The sequence below is a fragment of the Aptenodytes forsteri genome, unplaced genomic scaffold (genome assembly GCF_000699145.1).
Source record: "Aptenodytes forsteri isolate BGI_AS27 unplaced genomic scaffold, ASM69914v1 Scaffold299, whole genome shotgun sequence".
NCBI lineage: Eukaryota > Metazoa > Chordata > Aves > Sphenisciformes > Spheniscidae > Aptenodytes > Aptenodytes forsteri.
Window position 1 is genome coordinate 1,778,002 of NW_008794154.1, and position 10,484 is coordinate 1,788,485.

The following is a 10,484-nucleotide window of genomic DNA, read 5'->3' on the forward strand; positions in this document are numbered from 1 at the left end:
CAAGGTAGGGACTAAGCAGCCAGCTCAGCTTCCAAAATATGAGGAAACACATCACAACTCGCTAGAGGTAAGGCCAATGCCATTAACATGGATGTGGATCCACAGCTGAGCTTTCTTCAGGCTCATCCTAATCAGGATTTTGGTCATTTTATTCAACAAATTCTCTACTCGGCAGCAGTTTTAATAAAACATACCCCTAAAGCCTAACCAAAGTTAAAGCCACAGATTTCCATGTTTATTCTAAAACGCTAACTTTTGACTTCACACTCCCCTGTGACTACACCAAAAATGAATTTCTGAGTGGACAGGAACCTCCAGGGCCGCCCGGCTTGGCCCCCTGGCCCTGGCCTGGCAGGGACCTGCTCCCAGCCGCACTCCTCAGCATCTCCTTCAACCTCCACAACTCCCTGGGCACTGAGCAGCAACCAGCACAGCGTGCCAAGTAGTTAAAGCCCTGTTTAAAATTAATAATAGGCATATCATCCACTATATTCTTGATTTTCTACTAGCTCCAATATTTACAGTGAAGAATCTGCCCTTTCTCTGTACAACCACTTCTTCTTTACAGAATCCTGGATTTTTTTATTATTATTATTTTCATTCTGAGGACTGTTTTATCATTTCACCATCAGACTAGCCTGCTGTGCCTGTATTGTTGAGCAATCCCTCACAAAATTATATATGAAATCATCTGTTGTAAGGATTTGGATGAGAGCCACAGACAATGCGACAAAGTCTCTCCAAAGTCAAACACAAAAGACTGACATTGTCTAAAAGCTATGGCAGCACTTAATTGTTTTCAAAATTTACTACATGGTTCAAGTACCACAGAGAACAGGCTGAAGATTATATACCAAATAAGGGGCAATCTATAGTTGCACCAGATATTGATAGAATTTAAATGAAACACTATATTTGAAAATAGTCACTTCATTCTATAGAAGCAGATAGTTGGGGATTGGGTTGCATTAACATGCTTCTGAACAGAAATCACCGTGGATGATAATGTACAGAAACAATGTTAAATAACAAGTTAATTCATGTAACAAAGAAAATTGTGATAGCTTCTTTATTACCTTTATATCTTAACTCACTAAGGAAACGACCTCTCCTCCACTGCAAAGCAAGTGCTGTATTTATTGCTACTGACATTTCATCAATGCCAAGGTGAACTAGATCTCACTTTTGCAAATCCCCACAACTCTCATTAGTGAACGATAAAGATTCATATACAAACCTGGAAGTGTCTAGGAAGAAATAAGGTACATGATGAACTGTGGTTTGAACAATAAATCTCTGGCTGACTGATGACAGTTTGACTGTTGTATGTTAAATAGGGCTTTATAAACAGAAATGCAAAAGACCTATAACGACAGCATGTATCACTAATAGATTGAGGTATAATCAAATTTGTTTAAATTCACATGATTCATAAGCCAGCAGTGAAGATCAAAAGAGACTTGTGTTCATACTACTCCATCCTGTCACATCATTTATTAACTTTTTCCTGCGAACAGAGACGACCTGCCCCCAGTCTCCTTATTCTGTTCCTAGTGCCACTTACCATCTCCCAGAAAATGATCTGATTTCCAGACACAAAGATGCAATCAATGAGAGCAAAACATGCAAATGGTCTCCTGCTGTCAGCTGAGGGTGCCATAACTGCAAATGCCAGTCGGGGCTCCCAGGCCAGCTTGAGTCAAGCACAGCACTGAAACATTGGGTAGGAAACCCATTTTGACCCTTTTGACCCCAAAAATGAACTCAACGCCCTGTTAAAAATACATATGCGTGTAACAAAACTGTCGGTTTTAAATGCTTGTAACGCAGCCCTGGTCTTGCTGCCGTGCAGGAATTAAATACAAAGGACTGGAGGAAGGCACATGTGCCTCACCCCAAGCACTGTCTCCCCTCTAGGACAGGGGGGTCTTGGGGTGGCAGTTTGAGAAGTGGCCGCTGTTGGGTGCCTGCTGCCTACCCTGACCTGTGCCCGAAGCCCCGATCACTCGGGGGTTGAGCACCAGCTTGTCCATTCTGCCGCAGCAAAGAAACTGCAGGTGAGATCTGTAAATACATGCAATAAATTACTAAGCTCTACAGACTTTTTGAGAAGGTGTGTGCTGGTGCTCCAAAAAGTGGGTGATACAGCTTTTTATTAGTTGTCTTATGCTTTATCCTCAGGAGAAGGGAGCGGGTGCAGATGCAGCCATGACCCCCTCTCTGCACCAGCACTGCAGACAAGCAGCGCTTCTGTTATAACATTTAAAAAAATGAAAATAAGCACCCAAAGTCAAGCTATGATCTCAAATACCACCATCACACCCAATCTACTGATCTGCCTTTGTCTTCCGAACAATGTGCATAAATTCTTTCCCAGGAAATAAAAAGCTGCATATTCCTTTGATTTTCACCTCCAGAAGGAGTCCTACACAAGTCCCTCATTACCCTCCCATCCAGCCCAAAGTGCAACGCTAATCTTCAAAAGCACTTACGGCGTGGTGGCTGCTGTGGAAAAAAGATTGAACAGAGAAAAAGAGGGAACAGAATCTCTGCCAAGAGGGAACACAAGTAATTTTCTAGGATTACTTCTGTTTTATATTTGTGTATATATACACACACATATACATACATACAAGGTCTTTGTCTTGATTTCTGTGTGTAGATGTATGCATATACATGCATACACATATATAAGATGCAGGGCATATCTCACCCACTTTCTCACTCACTGCTGTTAGAAAACTGTTTAGGAAACCCTCTGTTCAGAGCTGGGAGGAGACAATGGCAGAAGGCTGGGTGCTCTGGTGCCATCTCCACTCCTCAGCACACAAAAATACGAGTGCAGTCCACGGTGGCCCAAACCCACAGAGGTGAAGATGTGCCATCAGTCAGGAGGACATGGCAAAGACAAAGAGTTCAAAGGCAGCAAGTTCTTACATTGCAAAGAGAAAATGTCTAAAGCAATCTGCCTTCAAACAAGACTTTCCCAGAAAAAGACAGTAAGCACTGGAAGATCTTCATATTGGCTCCATTTGCGGGGAAAGCTGATGGCACCGAGGGAAGCATTTGTCCTCCCAAGTAATGCTTCAGTGGCAGGATCTGAACACTTTTTTGGGAAAGGGGGAAGGTGAGTGTTACAGTGATTAAACACTGCGCCCCTGCTCCGCAGGAGACTTCTAGAGGTTGTAAAACTCTCAAATGCTGAACTGACAATCCAGAAAATGAATAAAATTAGGAAATACTTAAGCAGAGAAGTAGCAAAGAAACTACAATTTTCTTTTTTGAAAATTATGAATAGTCTTTGGATTGGTGAGTGTAATGTGTATTACACATTGAGTGTTCAATGTGTAATATCTAAAAAAGACTTTCAATCTCCCCCTTAATAAGAAATATTTCCTTCTGAAGTGTCTCCCTGAGACTAGGAACTCTTCACACACAAATCATGACATGATCAGAGTCCCCCAGAGTTACAATGCAACACCAGGTAAGAGAAAATGAATAGCTCTGACACAGGGCAGTAGCTAAATGCACTTTTAACATATTTAGCCATCTACAGTTATCAGAGTCTCTCAAAAATGCTTGGATTTTTTTGCCAATTTCTTGACAACATCTGAATAAAACACAGTTACTGGGAGGGACTGTGTATGTTTTGGGCCGGGGAGAGTTGTATAAGAGTCTTGCTGAGTTTAGGGGGGAAGCTCGGACTGCCTGTCCTCAGTTAGGTGCACATGTGCTATCCCACTGGACCACCTCAAACTACCTTGTAAAGGAGGTTGTTAAACAATGCTACTAACAGAAACACTTTTGCATTCTTTCCCATGAGCTGATCTTAGTTATTTGGGACTTGTAACATAAATTAAGACTTCAAAAGCCGCAGGCATGCTGAAGGAAGGTGCCTGGGCTAACCTATATGACACTGAATCGACATTTTTATTAGCCTTGGTGATGGCATGTTTTTGCTTTCAGGCAAAACCTTCCCATCCCTGTGGAGCAGCACACTTGCTCTGTGACATGCTGGAGGGGGCTTGCGGGAGCCGCTTGCTAGTTTGGCTCCTGACTTGAAAGGGAAGGACAGCATCATTTCCCACCTCGGTGCATCTCTGGATGCAACTAAATCATACCTGCACAAGGGAAGTCGCACAAGTCATCACTTGTCTTTGTTTTTCAATTGCCTTGTATGCTTTCTAAAAGTCCTTTACACACAGCCTTTATTTCAGGTCAGGTCTGTGTCCCTCCGGTCATAAGGAAAATCCTTAAATCTTCCTGCCTGTCATACTCTCTGTACCAGTCGCGGGGCTTTTACAACATTTGGACAGCTAGTGTGAAACTGTTACTTTGCAAGCTTCTGAACTAACATCCATTTTTCTTATAAGGGAGTCAATGATAAATTTTGCCCAAGCGAAAATGAATGCTTAAACCTCTTTAAAGTTATAAGTAATGCTGAAGTCACTGGTAAAGGACAGAAACCCAATACTTTGAGACCACCTGAATTTACATAAACAGCCTTGCTGTTTTCTGATACCTCTTCTCACGTTAAGCAGGATTACTCCTCAAGTGATTCACTGAAACCAGGGATTTTAAGTACCTCAAGGAGTAAAATATCATGAGCATGCATCAGTATGCTAAGATCAACAGGATCAAAGTGCTTACTCAATATAAGCAAGCACATCAGACTCTAGCTCTTTAATTTAGCATATGCTACTCTCATGGGGCAGTTCCACAGCTTGAAAATGTCAATGAGAGATTTTATTCCGCTGTACGTCTCTTCCTGAACTTTCTCTCCCCCATCTTTTTTGTAACACTGTTTTTCAACCTTCAAAACTACCCAGTTCTACAGTTTTGGTCCATTAAGTATTAGGGTATAAATAATAACTTAGCAGTTTACATGTATAGTTCGATACGGTCTTCCATAAGCTGATGCACCATGAAGTGTGGCTTGCTCCTCTGCCAAAGAGCAAGCAGCCAGTGTCCTACACCAAATTCTCATGTATGACTGGAGGGATGATGAACTACCTTTCTACAGGATAAAGAGTAGAAGGTCTTTGGACCAGCTAAATTTCTAGATGACTTCTTCCAGCTACAAAACAGACAGAAATTTTTCCCTTATTAATTACTTTTTCTGAAGTTTCTTCATAATTCCTCCCACTGTTTTAAGTCAAGCGTTTGTGTCAAGTTCTTTTGATCTTCCTCCTCAATTATAGTGAGCAATTACCCCCTCCACCAGGATTCTCAGCCACCTAGTCATTCTTACCTCTTCTTTCTCCCTAAATCTAATCCTTTTGGCTTTTTTGGAAGCTCACTATTCAGACAGTGCTACACGTTTCCCAGGCATCCAGCAACAATACGTCACACCAAGAACTCCACAAATATTAGCCTTCCCTTTCATTTGCCCTTCAATTAATTTTAGAGATGAGGTGCACCTATCATGACTTGGATCTCTCGCCTTTCAGGGGTCTTAAAGCCTCTGTCATCAAAAATGTGTTTGCTTTTATATCTGTATTTATAATTTTCCGTCCCAGCTGAAGAGTATTCAATCTTTCCTCCTGAAGCGATTAGTGCTGCGCTGCAAAGCCTTCATTCAGAGTACCCCCCACAGAGCTGAGGCATTTTTAGCCGGCTGCTTGACACACAGCAAAACCATCCCTCCCCTTCCCCATGGCAGCTCAATAGCAGCTGACAAGGTGATGAAGCAGGAATCTAAAAAGTGTGCATTTTTAATGTGCGTTAAAGCTTTTGGAGTCCTAGGGAGTCTCAAAGGGAAACTTATGTCCTTACTAGTGAAGGAGAAAATGCCAGAGACTGTTTGCACAGGAACAGACTTCCTGAAACTGATTCCAAAATATACGCACAGTTTTTCATAAAAGCATCATGTCAACCAGCACTACAGCCCGTGTGACATTTATGGCTTCATTGCACTAAGACACCTCTTCAAACATGTCTTTTTTACTATTGATGGCAGGAAAACTATGGTCTACTTCTCATCTCAACAAGCGTTGGGTTCAGAGATGGGGCTGAGCGCAGAGAGCGGCATTGCTTGGTGCAAAGAGCACAGCTGGCACACTTCAACCACATACCGTATCGTTCCTTGCACACCCACAAGCCTTTCTCATGTGCATGAGCACAGTCTTGCTGAAGCCAATGCTTTGGATGAACCACTGGCTTTTTGAGTGACTTCCCAGGAGCCCAGCACCCCTGGCACAACCTACAGAAACTGCGATCATGCCTCTTGTCAACCCAGGCAGCTGCATCCTTCCTCACCAACAGGATAAAGAAGGTATCAGTAATACATCTGTGCAAAGCAGGGATCACGTTAAAAGAGCTGTTTAACGGCAGCGACTCCTAACTTTAAATAGAGGCCACAGTTGGCTGCACTCCTCTAAAGCAAAGGGCATGGTCTGCCTTATGGTGACAAAAAGCAAGTCTTTTGTGAAACGTTAAAGCTGTGGTGAAAATTAAAACCATTACTTCCAAGCTTCTACATTTCCACAAGTTTCTTCTTTAAAGACAGGACGTGTAATGGGATTATCTTTTCAAAAATATAATTAATGACCTAATCTTTGTAACAAGAAATTTTGCAGTAGGTCAAGAATTAGTGAGGGAAATGGAATAATATTTATTCAAAAACAGTACTGTTCATCCATCATTTCTTGTTTTCAACTACTAAATGAGTAAGTACCTAAAAAAGAATAGCATTCTGCCTCATAGCACGCATCAAGTTTATAACTTTCAGTATCCACAAAATTCACATTTATTTCTGCTGGAAAAAATAGTGGCGAGCATGTTAGCTTCTTCAGATTGTTATTATGAAGAAGAACAGTAACTACTTGGACTGTATTTAATACATTTGAATTGAGATGACTGAAAAAATTATTACTTGCAGAAAAAAATCTGCAGTATCTAAAAAGAGGATTTTTTTCATTTAAATAGTTAGTGAATGTGTATACAGAAAAATTGTATTCCACTGTTTTCTGTTCAACCATTTACTGCTTTTTCTTTTTTTCCTCCGTTTTATCACTGAACGTGAAGAATAGGAGCAAGGCAATGACACGGGATAGACCCCAAGAAGAGATCACTGCAGGGATTATAATGGATAGCTCTTTGCCAGCAGTCACTGTTTTCCATTTGCACTTGCCGATTAGCTCTGACAGGCCAGAAGAACCCCAAAGTGTGATTTTGGTGTCTAACCCTATGAGGCACAACTATACCAAGCATTGCTCTGTGAAGCCTTTCATACCAAGGACATTCCCATTCCTGTAGGCACACAATTCAGAAGCCGGCAGCTTTGGCATTTTAAAAGCAAACATTGTTGATCCCAAATACCCAAGTTCTGGCATTATGATCAGCAAAAATATCACATGTTCTTCATCACACAATAATTCTTCATTCAAAATAATAATTCGTTGAATTGTTTTAAGTATGGATGCTAGATGCAGCAATGTAAGAATTTATAGTCACAGTCAATACATCAGTTAATTTCCTAATTGTAAGAATTTCTGCTAAATAAAACGTGGAAAGGCAATAAAATGCATGTTATTCAAATATAGACCAGTTAATAATCCATTCTGTTTCTATGTCCTATATCTCATTAAAAGTATTCTGTTTGCTGTATTCATTTGTTAATTGTTGGGGTTCGGTCATCCCACTCCAGCCCGAGCCCCCCTCTTGTGGCCGCAGGCATCCAGCCCTGGGAAGAGGCACAGCCCCAGGAAGGGCTTTCTATAGCAGGGGTGTATTTCTACATGCACCAGCAGTGGGACAAACTGGATTACAACAGTTCTGCAAGTCCTGGGCTGGTTCCCAGGGGTGTGAGGGCAAACAGGAGCCATGGCAGGAGGCAGTGCTGGGGACCCAGCCACTGCTCCTTCCTCGTCGCTCATCAAAGGAGGAATTGCTGCAGTGACCTTCGTCATTCCAGCTTTGCACTGAAAATGGGGTTTATTTAATATTGTTTCTATATATTTCCTTTTTTTTTTTCTTTTTTTAAACCCATGAACTGGGCAGTCAGCTGATCCAAGTGTTCCACACGCAAATAAAGATTTGATTTCACACCGCACAGATGTACTCCAGTTGAGTCACTGCCAGCTTTTAATGATAATCTTTCTTAAGAGCTATTTGGCAAGGTAGAGGTGAAGTCTCATGCTGCAGCAGAAAGCAAACCAGATGCTGTGTTCACCTTATTTTTCAATTACACATTTCCAACCTTCACCTCTTACTTGATGTCACCCTTCTGAAACAGGTTGCAACAGTCCTGGAGTTAGCCAGAAAGCCATTTATAAACAGCTGAGTGACCTCCATCATTTGCATCTTAAACAAACTAAAATCCTCCTGGTGCTGCTCCATGTCCTAACCATCAGAGGAAAGACAGACCCCGCAGAAGTAGCTAACAAACGAGGCACGTGTGCATATACATACACATAGATGTATATTGTGCAATGCCCTATGGATAAACCCTAGATTTTCAGGGAAGCCACAGAAGGAAAAATTAATTTTAACTAAAGCAAATCCATTTCTGCCATAACACCTCCACTTGCAATCAGTCAACAGTCCCACAACTACATCCTGAATCGGGTCCTTTCCTCGAGCTACTCACCTACCACAGGAACAAGGCTTCTGAGGAGGAAATGAAGTTCAGATAAGGTTGTGTTTACAGTTTTTCTTGGCAAACGAATATCTTCTGTTTCTCAGAACCTCACACTGCCAAATAAATTTAATACTTGCAAACCCTTGCAGGGAAATAACACAGCAAGCACAGGAATTTACAGAAGATGTAAAAGGCAGCTATAATCAGAGATATCTCAGCAGTAACACCACATAATTTTTATGTCATCTTTCAATCACAGTTCCCTTAATGCATCCTTGAAAAATAAGGACCGCATCAGTCAAGGCAGATTTAATAGCCAGGTAGATTTATACTGGAACAAAGCCAGAGGCAACTTCACATGTAAAATAGCAGTGTTTGGATTATTTTAAATACTATTACCCAGCTCAGTTTTGTTTTTAAACTGTATTAACAACCCCAGGGGATTCTGCAGCATCACAGACCCTTATAAGAGAAAAAAAAAAAAGGCTCAGTGTTACCAAAAGCACTTACTGAAATGCATTTATTAAAATAAAGCTGGCATTTTCCATCTTGCATGTGCTTAGTTAATGGCAGCGAGTTAATCGATAGCTCTTGCCTGCAGGCAGGAGACAGGCAGGAGCCAGGGGCCGCAGTGCCGGGCTGATAGGATGAGTGGCATTGGGGCAAAGGCAATATCCACAGATTTGGGGAGAGATGAATGTTATTTAGCCTCTTCTTTAATGGTCCCAATAGCAGAAGAAAGTCTGCCCTTAAGTAAGCCCCCATTAAAACTGATGATTGGATTTACTTCTGCTGAGCATGCAGACCAAGCAAAAGAGAAGTTTTTCTATCACAAACATTTCTCATGGCACAAAAACAATGCTTGCTTCCCAGTGTGTCAAAATGCCGCTTTATTAGGCTGTAGCTAATTAGGCCATGCCAGTGGTTTGTAACAAAACACATCAATGCCCTTTGCAGCTAGCACAGCCGAGCACAAGGCTGGCTCACATGCTACCACCTTATGGGATGCTTCAGAGGGGAGTGGGGAGCTGAAGAGAGCAGAAAACCACACATACCTCAGAAAGAAAGGGCAAGTAAATAAAAAACAGCTTGCAAGTGCTTTCTAGTTGGGAGGGGAGGACTCACAGGCTCCACCGTTCTCCCCAGCTCCAAAGTTTCGGTGGCTTCGTGCAGAATTCACCTTGAATGTTTCATGTCCCCTCCCCACATATTAATAACCAACAGATTTTTCTTGTACTGCAATCCTGGAAAGTTCAAACTTGTTAGCATAACTTTTTACCAAGTTTTCAAATCAACATGCGCAAATAGAATAAAGTTATCCCCAAAAAGCAGCATTTGGCTGTCCCCTTGGGATGGGGAAAATGGGGTGGTGGGTGCAGAAATGGGTTAGTACCATCCCTCCTGTATCTCAGGGACAAACTGTGAAATGACCTCTCCAGCCAACTGCAGAAAGGACCCAGCAGCTCAGTGAACACTCTCAGATATTCTGTTTGATGAGCTGCCTGCATGCGGTGTAGAGGGGATCTTCAGGGGAGGAGATGTGCATACATACCCATTCAGCTCATGTCTTGCTCAGGAAAACTCAACAGTAAGCCCCTCCCCTGAGCCTGACCCCCCAGTACAAGCTTGCAGTATGTTGCAATCTACTTACATGCTCTGGGGGGACATGAGGGTGCCGGTTAATTCAAGGGCAGATCGTATTTGGTTATTCTTTTAACAGAGTTAAGAAGTAGAATTCAAGTCCCGTAAGAAAAAAAATCAGTTGCAGAGAAATACATGTAGCAGTAGCTAAAGCAAAAATTTTGCTTACGAGCTCAATTCTTTTACTGTAACTTCCTGGACTGAGATTTTAGACTCATAGAATCATAGAATAGTTTGGGTTGGAAGGGACCTTTAAAGGTCA

General features: G+C 41.9%; 1 long non-coding RNA gene across 1 annotated transcript in view; it reads right to left on the reverse strand.

Moving 5' to 3' along the window:
* Positions 1-6,597: 6,597 nt before the first annotated feature.
* The window catches only part of LOC103898694, a 22,802-nt gene continuing 18,915 nt past the window's right edge, over positions 6,598-10,484 (reverse strand). The window contains exon 3 of the long non-coding RNA XR_657562.1: positions 6,598-6,757. This is a non-coding gene — a long non-coding RNA (uncharacterized LOC103898694). The remainder of the gene's footprint in view (positions 6,758-10,484) is intronic.